Source organism: Cibotium barometz, chromosome 51 (assembly GCF_041138505.1).
Source record: "Cibotium barometz isolate CiBa-2024 chromosome 51, ASM4113850v1, whole genome shotgun sequence".
NCBI classification, from domain to species: domain Eukaryota; kingdom Viridiplantae; phylum Streptophyta; class Polypodiopsida; order Cyatheales; family Cibotiaceae; genus Cibotium; species Cibotium barometz.
In genome coordinates, this window is record NC_141096.1 from 9,321,185 (window position 1) to 9,336,454 (window position 15,270).

General features: G+C 38.9%; 1 long non-coding RNA gene across 1 annotated transcript; it reads right to left on the bottom strand.

Annotated features, from left to right (window-relative positions):
• Positions 1-13,704: 13,704 nt before the first annotated feature.
• LOC147609305 (uncharacterized) lies at positions 13,705-14,494 on the bottom strand. The gene is made up of 3 exons (XR_015264227.1): positions 14,265-14,494; positions 14,078-14,135; positions 13,705-13,931 (listed from the first exon to the last, which is right to left on the bottom strand). It is a non-coding gene; the product is annotated as an uncharacterized LOC147609305 (long non-coding RNA).
• Between the last annotated feature and the right edge of the window lie 776 nt (positions 14,495-15,270).

A 15,270-nucleotide genomic window follows, 5' to 3' on the forward strand; every position in this document is an offset into this window, starting at 1 on the left:
CGATTATGGGTATGGTCAAATTCGCACCGTTTACTTGTGATCAAGGACCATGACTATGAAGAGTGAATTTTGCATGTATATTTACATGAGTGACCTATGTTTCTCATAGAGGGCATGGGCATGAAGCCGCACAATTTTCAATCCTTAGCATGGTTTGTAGGATGACATGGTGAATGTCAATCCTCATTGACTTTATTCCTACAATAAAGAAGGAGAAGAGCAAATTGCAACGTTTTGTTTGACACGTACATCATTGGAGAAGGGTGTCACAATTGATTTTGGTGTTAGTTATTTACTAAGCTAAGATGTACATGTGGTACTCTGATGGGATTGTGCTAAGAAGTGCAAGTAGTAGCAGAGACATGGACTCGGAAAAATCTATTAAGCACTGCCAAGTAAGGAAAAATCACTAGGAAGGTGTCGACATGTGTCGTTTGGGATGCATGTGTCATTAGTACTAAGTGTTGAAACAAAACAAGTCATTTCAAGACTCAAGGAAAACCTTAGGACATGGAAGTGATCGGAAATGATTGGAACAAGAGAGACCACCTAGCTCCATTATAGTTATGGGCAAAATCCATTGCCACACATCCATTACAGTTATGGGCAAAATCCACTGCCAAACTTCAGCATCTCACAACCTTGACTCCCCAAGAAAAGGTATGTCGAATAAATATCAAGGAAAGTAGTCAAGAGAGTCAAAGAGAGCAGTTAAGTTGGAGTGTCAAAGAAAGTAGTAAAGAGAGTCAAAGAAAGTAGTTGAGTTGGAGAAATCTTCAAGATTGGAGGCATACATACAAGGGGCACACCTTCCTCCCATTTCCCATACACGTCAACTGCATATTTCAGTAAGGGCATCACATTTTTTTCCTACATACATCACACATAGACACATTGTCAACGATAACCCTCTAGGTACATCTTTGGTTGAGTTTTAAAGAAAGCTTTGACTCAAAGAATACAACCTCTGGATTCAACACAAACACAACCTCGCCCTAGCCCATGTATTAGCCACGAAGAAGCCCAATCCAAGCTGTGAGATTTGGGAATAATATCTTGTCACACGTCGGTCTGGCCGACATATTAGCCACGAAGTTAACCACCATGAAGAAGCCTAATGTCTAAGCATCAAAAGCTGTGAAATTGGGAAATCATATCTTGTCCTGGCACTAATTCTGCCAAATCAAAAGGTGTGGGTCGTTTATATCAAATTTGCCTAAATTTGAAGGGCCTAAGCCATTCCCACAACAATAGAAGAAGGAGGCCTTGTATATGAAGAACTTCTACATCGCATATACCTTTCATGCCGCCTTAACAAGCTCCCTATCGTCCAGCTACCCAAAGATTATCACCAACATGCCCTACATCTGACTCCCCACCTACTACTGTCGAGGCATGAACATCTTCTCTTACAACCTTTCGAATTCTGCATCGAAAATCTCGTATTCGGGGAGCAGCATTTTGAATAGATGCATGGACTTGGATGATGTGGCAGATACATCATCCAAGTTGGTACCATCCTAGACTGACTTCATTAATAACAACTGGTGGAGCAGCTTGTATGATGAAGTCAATGAAACCATCACCAGTATCTCAAAAAAGCATACAATACAGCCCGTCTTCCCTCATGTCCACGAGATCCAAGACATCTTGTATAAGCAAGATTTTTATGGACATGACATCATCGTAGTTGTCGAGATGTACTTTTACCAGTTTCTCGTCCAGTAGAATGAAACTCTTGGAATTGCGCATCATATGGCATAAAGGTTGATTTTCCCCTTCTCGGAAAACAACAGATAATGGTGGTTTGGTTTCTCTCTCGCTAGAGAGATCTCTACTCTAATCCAATCTAAAAAGAGATGGCACCAACATTATTGGTGATTGCATCACTACTCACTAACCGGATACCCGTTCCAGATAATCATTCTTAGAAACAACTTCCACGACAATTAGTATAAACATATAATTAGTTCCACGGATCTCGCTGCGTTAACCATGGTAAACTCCCTATCATTATGTAAAAATGGAAGTCTAATTTGAAGAACCAAGTATAGCATCATGTTTAGCACCTAAGTACACCTCACCCTCTATGATGATGGGTGTCAGGGATTCAAGGGGTGGGCCATGAAATTCCATTCGTGTAGGCTGCTAGTGGATGTCTGTAAGTGATATTTTCAAAGTTTTCTTAGCGTCTTTGTTGCCTCGTGATCCAGGTATGTCAAGCATGGGATGTTAGTGGTAGGGTCATAATCTTTAGGCTCCGCTTGAATGTCTATTGATAAGATGTAAATTGCAAGAGCAATATCCTATTCAATCACATTGATTGGGATATGCTCTTCATAGAAGGTAGAAACCGAGGTTATGACAAGGTCTAGGGGGACATGTGCCATGGCTCTCCTGATAACTTTCTTGTGGTTATCTTCTCTCTTCATGGAGAAGAGGAAGTCCATAGGGATCCACCTTGAAGCAGAGTCATGGATGAAGAAGACAATTTCATCACATCCCAAGCAAAACTCTACCAAGATAGAGTTCTTAGGTTGTAGAGTAGACAACAAGCTCTCAATCTCTATGTTCTTGCATAACCTAGCATAAATTGGGTCTACGAGGTGAGCGTAACAATGAGTGTTATATCATCATATGGTAATGATATGTGTGAACAAACTTAGGACCGCTGGGGTACTTTTTCCCTCACTAGGAGGTTTTTTTTCCCATGCGTAAGTACACCCTCTTATCTACTCATTTTGGGGTATGTACTTATCTTTTGTATCTGGCACACATTTGTTCATTCTAATCTAGTGAGTTTGTGTGCTCTCAAGCTTCTCTATCTTGTGTGTGTGCATTGTTGCACTCCTAACCCTAATTCCAACAATTGGTTTCAGAGCTAGCTTCCTTGACACTTGATCTAGTAGTTTGCCTCCCTCCTCACATGACCCTATTTTTCTTTCTCCGATTGAGATACCCTCTAAGGAGAAGAAGGTATATACTGTAGTGTGTTGTATACGAAGTTTTAGGTGCGTTTTGGGCACTGCAAAAACAGTACATACCTTCTCCTAAGATACCCTCTTAGGAGAAGAAGGTATATACTATTTTGGGTGCATTTTAGGCACCGTAAGGTTTCTGCAGACGTTCTGTAGAGGCGTCATTTTGGATTGGCTATACTCAATTTTAGGTGTTTGGGCTGTGCACAGTGACAAAGATTTGGTGTGGCTGATGCATCTGCACTAAGTGTAGAGAAGAAGAAATCTGCAAGTTTTGCTCAAGATGATTGGGCATAGACTGCACATTGCAGTTATGACCCTTCTGTTCATGATGTATGCATGTCAGTGGTAGAATCGGATGCTTGGTACAGTGGTGCTAGTAAGCACATTACTTCACAAAAAAATTTGTTCTCATCTCTAGAATCTGTCCCAAGTGTAAGAACCGTCACATGTGCAAATGGTTCCTCATATCCTGTCAAAGGAGTTGATAGAGTTGTGCTCACTGCTGCAAATGGGGACGCATTTACTCTTTCTAAAGTTTTATATGTGCTAGGCATTAAGAAGAACTTGCTATAAGTTTCAGCCTTAGCCTTGTCAAGCTTGATGGTGAAATTTATGGATGACAGATGTAAAGTTTAGGATAGAAATGATGGTTTTCTATCATTGCCTCAGGTGCCTTGTTTCATGGCCTATACAAGATGGATGTATTTGAGAAGTTGTAGCATGATGCTTGCTCAGTCTCTATGACTCGTACTATGAGTGATGCAGAATTATGGCATGCACAATTTGGCCATCTGAATTATGGCAGTTTGTTACGTTTTCAAAGGCATGATATGGTGTCTGAGTTGCCAACTCTTGAGACCCCTGCTAGACATGTATGTGAGGGGTGTATTCTTGGTAAAATGCATCGGGCATCATTTCCAAAGGATGGATCCGTGAGAGCTCTTAAGAAATTATAGCTTATACATAGTGATGTACGTGGTCCTCTGAGGACACCAGCTATTGGGGAATATCTCTACTTCGTCACTTTTATTGATGATTACTCCACATATAGCTGGGTGTATCTAAGTAGAAGCCAGACGTTTTTATGTGCTTTAGGCACTTTGTATCCATGGCTGAAAATGCATGTGAATGTAAAGTTGGCACCCTTCGTTTAGATCAAGGGGGGGAGTATATGTCCAAGGAATTTCATGCATATATGGCTAAAAAGGCATAAGGCATCAATATACAGTGCCATACACACTGAGCAAAATGGTATGGGGCTGAGAGGAAGAATAGGTCTCTCATAGAGATGGCACGATGTATGGGGAAAGCCCAAGATTTACCTCATGGTTTTTGTGTGGAGGCAACTATGTGCGCAAACTATGTGTTGAACAAATGTCCTACCAAGGCCTTGCAGTCTAAAACTCCTTATGAAGCTTGGCATGGCAGAAAGCCTTCTGTGGCTCATTTGCGTGTTTTTGGTTGTCTTGCTTATGCTCTTGTGCCTAAGCAACAATGCAGTAAGCTTGATGATAAGGCAATTAAATACATGTTTGTGGGATATAGTTCAGAAAGCAAGGGATATAGTTCAGAAAGCAAGGGATATAGACAATACCATCCGGCCTCAAAGTGGATTTTGGTAAGTAGAGATATTGTTTTTTGTTGAAAACTCAGTTCATCCCATGCTTTCATGCAAAAATGAGTAGAATGTATACTCATAGGATATGTTTGATTCGCTCTCCTACCTTTGTAAATTAATAGAGGGTAGCCATATGTAGAGCAATTGGATGCTCAACCAAGTGCTGAAATTCAGCCTTTGTAGGTGTAAAATCAGCCTTTTGATGAGGCAATTATTGAGGATGTAGTGGATGAGAAGAGAGCAACCATAGAAGAATCTAGGCATATGCCAAAAATGGCTTGTGTTTGTAGATATTGAGGGATAGCAAGTTGGTAGCTCCTTTACCTAGCAGAACTCATGCAGGTTCTTATCATGGAGATAATGAGCATGTGGATCATGTTCTCATTCTACTTTATGTAATGAGGAGGAACCTGTTTCCTTTGAGGAAGCATAGGATGATGATCATTGGATGCATGCTATGCAGGATGAGTATAACTCTATACTCAAGAATAACACTTGGTATTTGACAGATCTACCTCATTGGCAAGAAGGCCATTCATACCTAAGTGGGTTTACAAGTTAAAACCCAAAGCAGATGATGGTAGCATTGATCGCTACAAGGCGAGACTTGTTGCAAAGGGCGCGTTTTCGACATCGTAAGGTTTTTTGCAAATGTTCTGGAGAGGCGTCATTTTTGATTGGTTATGCTCGATTTTGGGTGTTTGGGCTGTGCAGCAGCATCTACAATGTCTTCAACAATATAGACCATCATAGTTTTGCCAGTAACACTCTATTCTCTACTCTATGTTATTTTTCATACACTTTGTAGGTGATTCAGTCAGTTGGCAGCCATCCGAGGTTGCATTCAGTGAATACTGAGTACTTGCAGTGGGTTGAAAGATTTTGCATTTGGTAGATAGTCATGGCTGGCAGCAGTGATGTATTCAACATGTTGTCTGTTAAGGACTAACTTGATGGGACTAACTACCCATTATGGTCCTGAATGATTAGGCATGTACTGGTTGCTAAAGGCCTTTGGAATGTGGTCAGTGGTAGTGAAACTCATCCTATTTCACAACTACTAGTACAACCAGGTATTATAGGTACGTTTGAAGTAGAATCTGATACCAATGTGGCTCCTCCACATGCACCACCAGTACCTCCCACTGTTACTCAAACGAGATGGGATGGAAGAGATGCACAAGCACATGCATTGCTTGCACTTTCTGTGAAGCGAAGCATTATTCCTCATGTTTGGTCATGTAAGACTTCAAAACAGGCATGGGATACACTTGCTGCATTATACCAGGTGCGTAATGAAGCACGTGTTGCATATCTGTGCAAACAGTAGGAGTCTGAGCACATGAATGAGGGAGACGTAATGGATAGCTTCTTGACCAAGATCAAAGATTTTAAGGAGCAGCTCGCTAGTGTGGATAAGATATATCCTAATAGTACATTGATACCCACAGTTCTCAATGCATTACCGGATTCTTATCAGAGTTTTGTCTCTACCCTTAGACTCATGATGATGAAGGGAAATCCAAATTCCCCCACATTTGATGAGCTGGTTTCAGTACTCTTGATGAGCTGGTTTCAGTACTCTTGATGAGCTGGTTTCAGTACTCTTGCAAGAAGAGCAGTCTAGGTAAAATAGATCTGTTATGTGAGCTGGTGACCAAGCTTTTGTTGCTAGTCAGAAAGCCAAAGGTAAAGCTTCTTTGCATGGTGGCTATAAGCCAAAATCAGAATCCTCAGGTTGTTGGAGATGTAATCCACACTTCTAGAGAGAACGAGCTCACATGGTGAGACTGGATTTCAATCTTGGCAAATTGAGGTTTCTACAAATCAGATAACCGGAGGTCATCTAATACCTTAAGGTTTTGGAATCTGGATGGCTGGACCAATTTGTGGAACACCTTAGTTAAGTGCGCTTGCGCAGGAACATAACTGGGATAGGTGACCTCCTGGGAAGTGGGAGGATCCATGTTTCCAACATGGTATTAGAGACGAGGTTGTGATGTTGGAAGCTAAGACCTCAACCAAAGTGTGGCTTGAGGGGGGGTGTTGGAGATGCAATCCACACTTCTAGAGAGAACCAACTCACGTGGTGAGATTGGGTTTGAATCTTGGCAAGTTGAGTTTTCTACAAATTGGATTACTGGAGGTCACCTAACACCTTAAGGGTTTTGGGGTCTAGATGACGACCAATTTGTGGAACACCGGTCACCTAACACCTTAAGGTTTTGGGGTCTGGATGACTAGATCAATTTGTAGAACACCTCACTTAAGCGCGCTTACGCAGGAACACAACTGGGATGGGTGACCTCCCGGGAAGTGGGAGAATCCATGTTTCCAACACATATGCAGGATGAGTATAACTCTATACTCAAGAATAACACCTGGTATTTGACAAATCTACCTCATGGGCAAGAAGGCCATTGGTACTAAGTGGGTTTACAAGTTAAAACACAAAGCAGATGGTAGCATACACTTTGTAGGTGATTCAGTCAGTTTGGTAGCCATCCAAGGTTGCATTCAGTGAATACTGTGAGTACTTGCAGTGGGTTGAAAGATTTTGCATTTGGTAGACAGTCATGGCTGGCAGCAGTGATGTATTCAACATGTTATCTGCTGAGGACAAACTTGATGGGACTAACTACCCATTATGGTCCTATATGATCAGGCATGTACTGGTTGCTAAAGGCCTTTGGAATGTGGTTAGTGGTAGTGAAACTCATCCTGTTTCACAACTACTAGTACAACCAGGTGTTATAGGTACGTTTGAAGTAGAATCTGATACCGATGTGGCTCCTCCACATGCACCACCAGTACCTCCCAGTGCTACTCAAATGAGATGGGACGGAAGAGATGCACAAGCACATGTATTGTTTGCACTTTCTGTGAAGGGAAGCATTATTCCTCATATTCGCTCATGTAAGACTTCAAAACAAGCATGGGATGCACTTGCTCCATTATACCAGGTGCACAATGAAGCACGTGTTGCATATCTGCGCAAATAGTTGGAGTTTGAGCACATGAATGAGGGAGACTCAATGGACAGCTTCTTGACCAAGATTAAAGATTTCAAAGAGCAGCTCACTAGTGTGGATGAGGTATATCCTGATAGTACATTGGTACCCACAGTTCTCAATTGCTGGATTCTTATCAGAGTTTTTCCTCTACCCTTAGTTAATGAAGGGAAATCCAAATGCCCTTACATTTGGTGAGCTGGTTTCAGTACTCTTGCAAGAAGAGCAGTCTAGGCAAAACAAAGCTGTTATGCAAGGTGGTGTGACCAAGCTTTTGTTACTAGTCAGAAAGACAAAGGTAAAGCTTCTTCGCATGGTGGCTATAAGCCAAAATTAGAATCCTCAGGTAAGGATGTAGAGAAAGAAGGTGATAAGCCTAAAAAGAAGGGCAAGTGCGACTATTACAGGAAACCAGGGCACTACATAAATAAGTGCAAGAAAAGGCTAGAGAAGGAGAAAAAGAAAGAATTGGGCATAGTTGTGGCTGATGTATCTACACGAAGTGCAGAGAAGAAGGAATCCGTAAGTTTTGCTGAAGATGATTGGGTATGGACTGTACATTGCAATTATGACCCTTCTGTTCATGATGTATGCATGTCACTGGTGGAATCCGCAAGTTTTGCTAAAGATGATTGGGTATGGACTGTACATTGCAATTATGACCCTTCTGTTCATGAGATGTATGCATGTCACTGGCAGAATCGGATGCTTGGTACTTTGATAGTGGTGCTAGTAAGCACATTACTTCACAAAAAAAATTGTTCTCATCTTTGGAATTTGTCCCCAAGTGCAGGAACTGTCACATGTGCAAATGGTTCCTCATATCCTGTCATCATAGGAGTTGGTAGAGTTGTGCTCACTGTTGCAAATGGGGACTCATTTACTCTTTCTAAAGTTTTACATGTGCTAGGCATTAAGAAGAACTTGCTGTTAGTTTCGAAAGCCTTAGCCTTATCAAGCTTGATGGTGAAATTTGTGGATGACAAATGTAGAGTTCATGATAGAATTGATGGTTATTCTATCATTGCCTCAAGTGCCTTGTTTCATGGCCTATACAAGATGGATGTATTTGCTTACTCAGTCTCTACAACTCATGTTATGAGTGATGCAGAATTATGGCATGCATGATTTGGCCATTTAAATTATGGCAGTTTGTTATGCCTTCAAAGACATGATATGGTGTCTGAGTTGCCAACTCTTCACACCTCTACTAGACATCTATGTGAGAGGTGTATTCTTGGTAAAATACATCGGGCATCATTTCCAAAGGATGGATCTATGAGAGTTGTTAAGAAATTATAGCTTATACATAGTGATGTATGTGGTCCTATGAGGACACCATCTATTGGGGAATATCTCTACTTCATCACTTTTATTGATGATTACTCTAGATATAGCTGGGTGTATTCATTAAAGCAGAAGTCAGAGGTTTTATGTGCTTTAGGCACTTTGTATCCATGGCTGAAAATGCATGTGAATGTAAAGTTAGCACCCTTCATTCAGATTGAGGGGGGGGGAGTATATGTCCAAGGAATTTCCTGCATATATGGCTGAAAAAGACATAAGGCATCAATGTACAATGCCATACACACCTCAGCAAAATGGTGTGGCTGAGAGGAAGAACATGAGATGGCATGATGTATGGTAAAAGCCCAAGATTTACCTCATGGTTTTTGGTTAGAGGCAACTATGTGCATAAACTATGTGTTTAAACAAATGTCCTACCAAGGCCTTGCAGTCTAAAACTCCTTATGAAGCTTGGCATGGCAAGAAGCCTTCTGTGGCTTATTTTTGTGTTTTTAGTTATCTTGCTTATGCTCTTGTGCCTAAGCAACAACACAGTAAGCTTGATGATAAGGCAGTTAAATGTATATTTGTGGGATACATTTCAGAAAGCAAGGGATATAGACTCTACCATCGAGCCTCAAAGCGAATTTTGGTAAGTAGAGATATTGTTTTTGTCGAAAACTCAGTTCAGCCCATGCTTTCATGCAAAAAACAACAGAATGTATGCTCACAGGACATGTTTGATTCGCTCCTACCTTTGTTTAATAGAGGGCAACCATATGTATAGAGCAATTGAATGGTCAACCAAGTGGTGAAATTCAGCCTTTCCAGGTGCAAAATCAGCCTTTTGATGAGGTAATTATTGAGGATGTATTGGATGAGGAGAGAGCAATCATAGAAGAATCTAGGCGTATGCCAAAATGGCTTGTGCAGACATTGAAGGATAGCAAGTTGGCAGCTCCTTTACCTAGCAGAACTTGTGCAGGTTCTCATCATGCAAATTATTCTCATGTGGATTATGTTCTCATTTCTACTTTATGTAATGAGGAAGAACTTGTTTCCTTTGAGAAAGCATAGGATGATGATCATTGGATGCATGCTATGCAAGATGAGTATAACTCTATACTCAAGAATAACACATGGTATTTGATAGATCTACCTCATGGCAAGAAGGCCATTGATAGTAAGTGGGTTTACAAGTTAAAATGCAAAGCAGATGGTAGCATTGATCGCTACAAGGCCAGACTTGTTGCAAAGGGGTATGCCCAGCAAAAGGGCATTGATTATGACGAGACCTTTGCACCGATATCTCGTAAGACTACCATTAGGTGTCTCATTGCTTTGGCAGCACATCATGGGTGGAATGTACATCAATTGGACATTTAGACTGCATTCTTGAACGATTGTTTACGTGAGGAGGTGTCTGTATCGCAACCTCTTGGTTTTGCTGTTGAAAGGAAAAGAGTCTAAAGTATACAGGTTGAAAAAGGCTCTTGATGGCCTTAAGTAGGCTCCTAGAGCATGGTATGAGAAGATTCATGTATACTTGGTTGCAAATGATTTTCGCAATAGTCCAACAGAGAGTACCCTCTATGTGAAGAGGAGTAAGGACATATTTTTGGTCATCGTTCTATAAGTTGATGACATGCTGCTCATCACGGGACCCAATTTTAGATCAGATTTCAGCCTTTAAGGCTGATTTGCAGTCACCGTTTGAGATGTCAGATTTGGGGCCCTTGCATTATTATTTAGGGATTCAGTTTATGCATTGCAATGATGGCATTGTTATGCTGCAGTCTAAATATATACAGAAGCTATTGAAGAGGTTTAATCTGAAGACTGTAAACCTGTGAGACTACACCTATGAAGATAGGTACTCGACTTAGTCTTCAAGATGCAAGAGACTCTTTTGATGCTAGTTTGTATTAGTAGGCTGTTAGATCCCTTCTTTATGTGTGCAACACGAGGCCAGATATACAATATGCGATCTCACAATTGAGCTGATTTATGCATAGCCCAGGTACAAAGCATTGGTAGGCTGTTAAGTGAGTTTTTCGCTATTTACAGAGCACTCAGTATTTTGGATTATTTTATCCAAAAGGGGGTGAGTCATAGCTGCATGCTTTCAGTGATTCAGATTGGGCTAGATGTTATGACCACCACTAGTGGGTTTTGCTTTTGCCTTGGTGATTCATGTATATCATGGCTCAGCAAGAAGCAACCTACAATGGCCACTTCCACCTTTGAAGTTAAGTACAGGGGCAGCTTGTACAACTACAGTTGAGTGTGTGTGGCTCAGACGTCTTATAGCTTATTTCGGTATTGGACAGTCATCTAGCACTACGATTTTCACTGATAGTAGCCAGAGTGCATTAGCAGACAGTTGCGAGGAACCCAGTTTTTCATGCTTGCACTAAGCACATTGAGGTGCATTACCACTATGCAAGGGAAAGACTCTACAGCAGAGATCAGCTTGGTCTATGTGCCTACACATGACAACATGGTAGATTTATTCATGAAGACTCTTCCTCGTGAAAAGTTCGAAGCTTTTTGTAAAGCTTTGGGCTTACTGCCTTTTCAGGATCGATCGGTCATACCCTGTACATGTACATGGTCACATCCTCACTCTAGGGCGAATTTGTAGCATTATATGGTAGTGATGTGTGTGAACACACTTTAGTAGTGATTTATTGAACACACTTAGGACTACCGAGATACTTTTTCCCTCACTAGGAGGTTTTTTCCCTCGTGCATATGTACACCCTCTTATCTACTCATTTGGGATGTGTACTTGTCTTTTGTATCTGGCACACATTTGTTCATTCTAATCTAGTGAGTTTGTGTGCTCTTAAGCTTCTTTGTCGTGTGTGTGCATTGTTGCATTGTTGCAATCCTAACCCTAATTCCAACAAGTGAGTTTGTGTGCTCTTAAGCTTCTCTGTCTTGTGTGTGTGCATTGTTGAAATCCTAATCCTAATTCCAACAAGTGTCACTAATCCACTCATCAAAGGCTACACGGAGAGTAACCATGATGATAATGAAATATGCGAGAAAAAGTGAGGAATTGCACGTGTGAGGAAGACTACAGAGTGAAATCAAGTGAAGGTATAACGAAAATGAATGAACTTACTCATACTTATACTCACTTATATTTATATTAATAGCTTATATTAGTATTTAGATTTATAATTAAATTTATATTTATACTAGTATCTATGTATGAAACTATACTTATTATAATTAACTATAAGTACCTTATACACACAATTATAATCAAAATATTTAAAGTTATAAAAAAGTATATTTATATTAGTATTTAGATTTATAAGTATACATATAAATACCTTATACACAGACTTATAAGTATACATATAAGGACCTTATACACACTTATAATCAAAATATTCAAAGTTAAAAAAAACCTACATATAATTATCAGTATATATATAAGTACCTTATACACAAACTTATAATCAAAATATTAAGAGTTAAAAAAGGCTTTACGTCAAACACAAATCTAATTTACACTTTTACTTTTTTCAAGAACTTAAAAATTAAAATAATATAAATTTTAAAAAGCCAAAAACTCATGTCATTATTTTTTTGAGATGGGACATGCTACAACTACTCCACAATCTCAAGACTTTTCATGTCTACTCCTAACCATCCTACCATCTAGCTTGAAATAGAAGTTTGTAGGAGGATTATTTAATATCAATGATATCTCTTGTCTAAGAAAGGCAAGAGGCTAATTACTCTCTATGTTGGATGAAATTATGGCATGACCCTCCTAAAGAACAGCCACATCCACCACACTAAAGTGTGTAGGATCCCGTAAATCTTCATCTAAGCTTAGCCAATCACCTCTTAAGAGCCTCCATCTTCTATACCAAAAACACATACATAACATCGAACAATGAAGTACCTATTCATCAAAACAAACAACATTAGTAAAACCATGTCTGTAGCAGTCACATTCATTTCAGTTACATTCATTGCAGTTCTCACCTAAAGGTGACTCCGATTTTGTGACTCTACATTCAATTGTATCATCATGTGACAAGTTCTATTTGTATCCCATTGATCACCCAAGAAATGTGTCATCTAGCGATCACTTGGACTTTTGCAAGCATAGGTGATTTTAGTTTTCTTTAGCTCTTCACAAGATGTAAAAAAATAGACAAAGCAATCTAAAGAAAAAAAAAGCTCATCAAGTGAACATCTTTTGAGCCTGTTTGGTTGGTTTCATTACATCTTGCACATCATTTGAGAGCTTTAGCACCTGCAAGCTTGAATCTAGTCTAATCTAAGACATGGCCATTCAAGATTAGACAAGGAAGAGAATGGTATATGCTGTAAAGAGCCCAAATTAGCTCCTCCCGTAAGACAAAACGTACAATGAATCATAAAAATAAATTTTTTTGGTAGCCAAACAAGGTGCTTTCTTGTTTTCGTACATCAATGTATCAATCTCAGCATAGAGAACAGTGATCTTTTCACTTACACACTCCACATATTGCCACTCTTCCAATGTGAAAGGATACAAAGCTGGAAAACATCATATGCTTCGAAATCAGAAAATAAAAATAACTATATTTATTTAGAAATACCATATACTCATTGTTTAACTTAAGCCTTAGAATTTGGTTATCTAGATGCAATCGGATTTATTTGTGCAAATATATATGATGAATACCATATACTTGCTGTTTAACTTATGCCTTAGAATTTGGTTATCTGGATGCAATCGGATTATTTGTGCGAATATACATGATGAATAAGAACTTCCGTTCTCATAGTTGCACCATCCTCCGTTTGTTGTCGTCTGAACCCTAATATTTTGTCTTTCCAATTTTTCGACAAATCACCTATGTCTCTTAGCTTTTACTTTGAAGGAGCCTCGAGTTCTTGGTCGCATATTAAGACCCAAGTGAATTTACTATATCGTTCGGGAATCCATTTTTCCTCCTCCTCTCTATGATTAAAAACCTCCACATTGTGTATATTACCTTTAGTTTTCCTTCTTTGAGATATCTACAGTGAAGAAACATATTTATAAAATAGATAAATATTAATAAAATGTTACCGCTATAGTGTCAGCATTGAATTAACCAACATATTGAGATTAACAATTTTACACTCATAAACTAAATTAACAAGAGAATGGACTTGATGATTACCTTTTACCTTCCTAGGGTCCAACAGTCTCCAAACCAAAAGAACTTGGAGATTCAAAACCTGCAAAGAGCAAAGAAACAAATTTAATATATTACATTATCAAGATTACCAACATAATAGAAAATCCAAAACTTACCATTTAATGATTAGCAAACTTTAATTAACAAGAGAATGAAAATTGCTTATTACCTTTTCTTTTCCCAAACTAGTCTCCACCACACAACAAACACAAAGCTTCAAAAACTGCAACGCAACACCTAAGATTCAAAATTAGTCTCCATAGCAACACTAAAGATTCAGAAACCTATAATACATATTTAAAAAATATTCAATTTATAACCTAAACTTTGATTGATTTTAAAGAATAACAAAATATAAAATGTGTCTTATCTGTTTGATTATTGGTAGGTTGTTTAGTGAAAAATCTTCAAATCTTCAAAACCAACAGAAGACAACCTCTTAACATTAACAATAACATATAATCAAATTTAAACTGGAATTTAAAAAAACATTTTTAGTATTTTCCATTATGAATCTTAAACTTCAAAAAAAAAGTGTATTTGGACCTCTATGACCCCCCAAAAAAAAAGAGCAAAAGTAAGCACAAGGTGGAATAAATATTTTGTTTAAATTAAATAAATTTAACATCAACATATGAGAGAGGATGTTATATAAATTTTGTTCAAAAAAGAGAGAAAAAGGACAAACTTCATGAATACCGTGAGAAATTAGCATTATCTCATTGAGTTTATGTTCAAAGGAGAGAAAATTTTACCAGAGCATCTGTAAATTTTGTCCTAGAAAAAACAGAGAAGACAGACTACCTTCGAGAACACCATGAGAAATCAACAACACACATGCACACACACCATGTTGGTATATTGAATATATATACATGAGAGTTATAGAAGTCACATAATTTGATCTATATACATGAGAGTTATAAAAGTCACATACTGGTAGTGGTTTTAATGGACTATGGTCTAGCTAACCATAGTTCATGTAGAGTGACCCTTGCACTTTTTTGGTGACTCAAGAAGCAAGGTAATAAATGGCACGCGGCCCCTTTAAGTGGCTCTAGGTGCCTTCTTTCTCATCACCTATATAATGGCCATCTAGTCCTTTATGGGTAACACACTAGTATATCATGAGGCTATTGTGATTCTACTCCTTTGTGGAATATATTTTTTAGTGT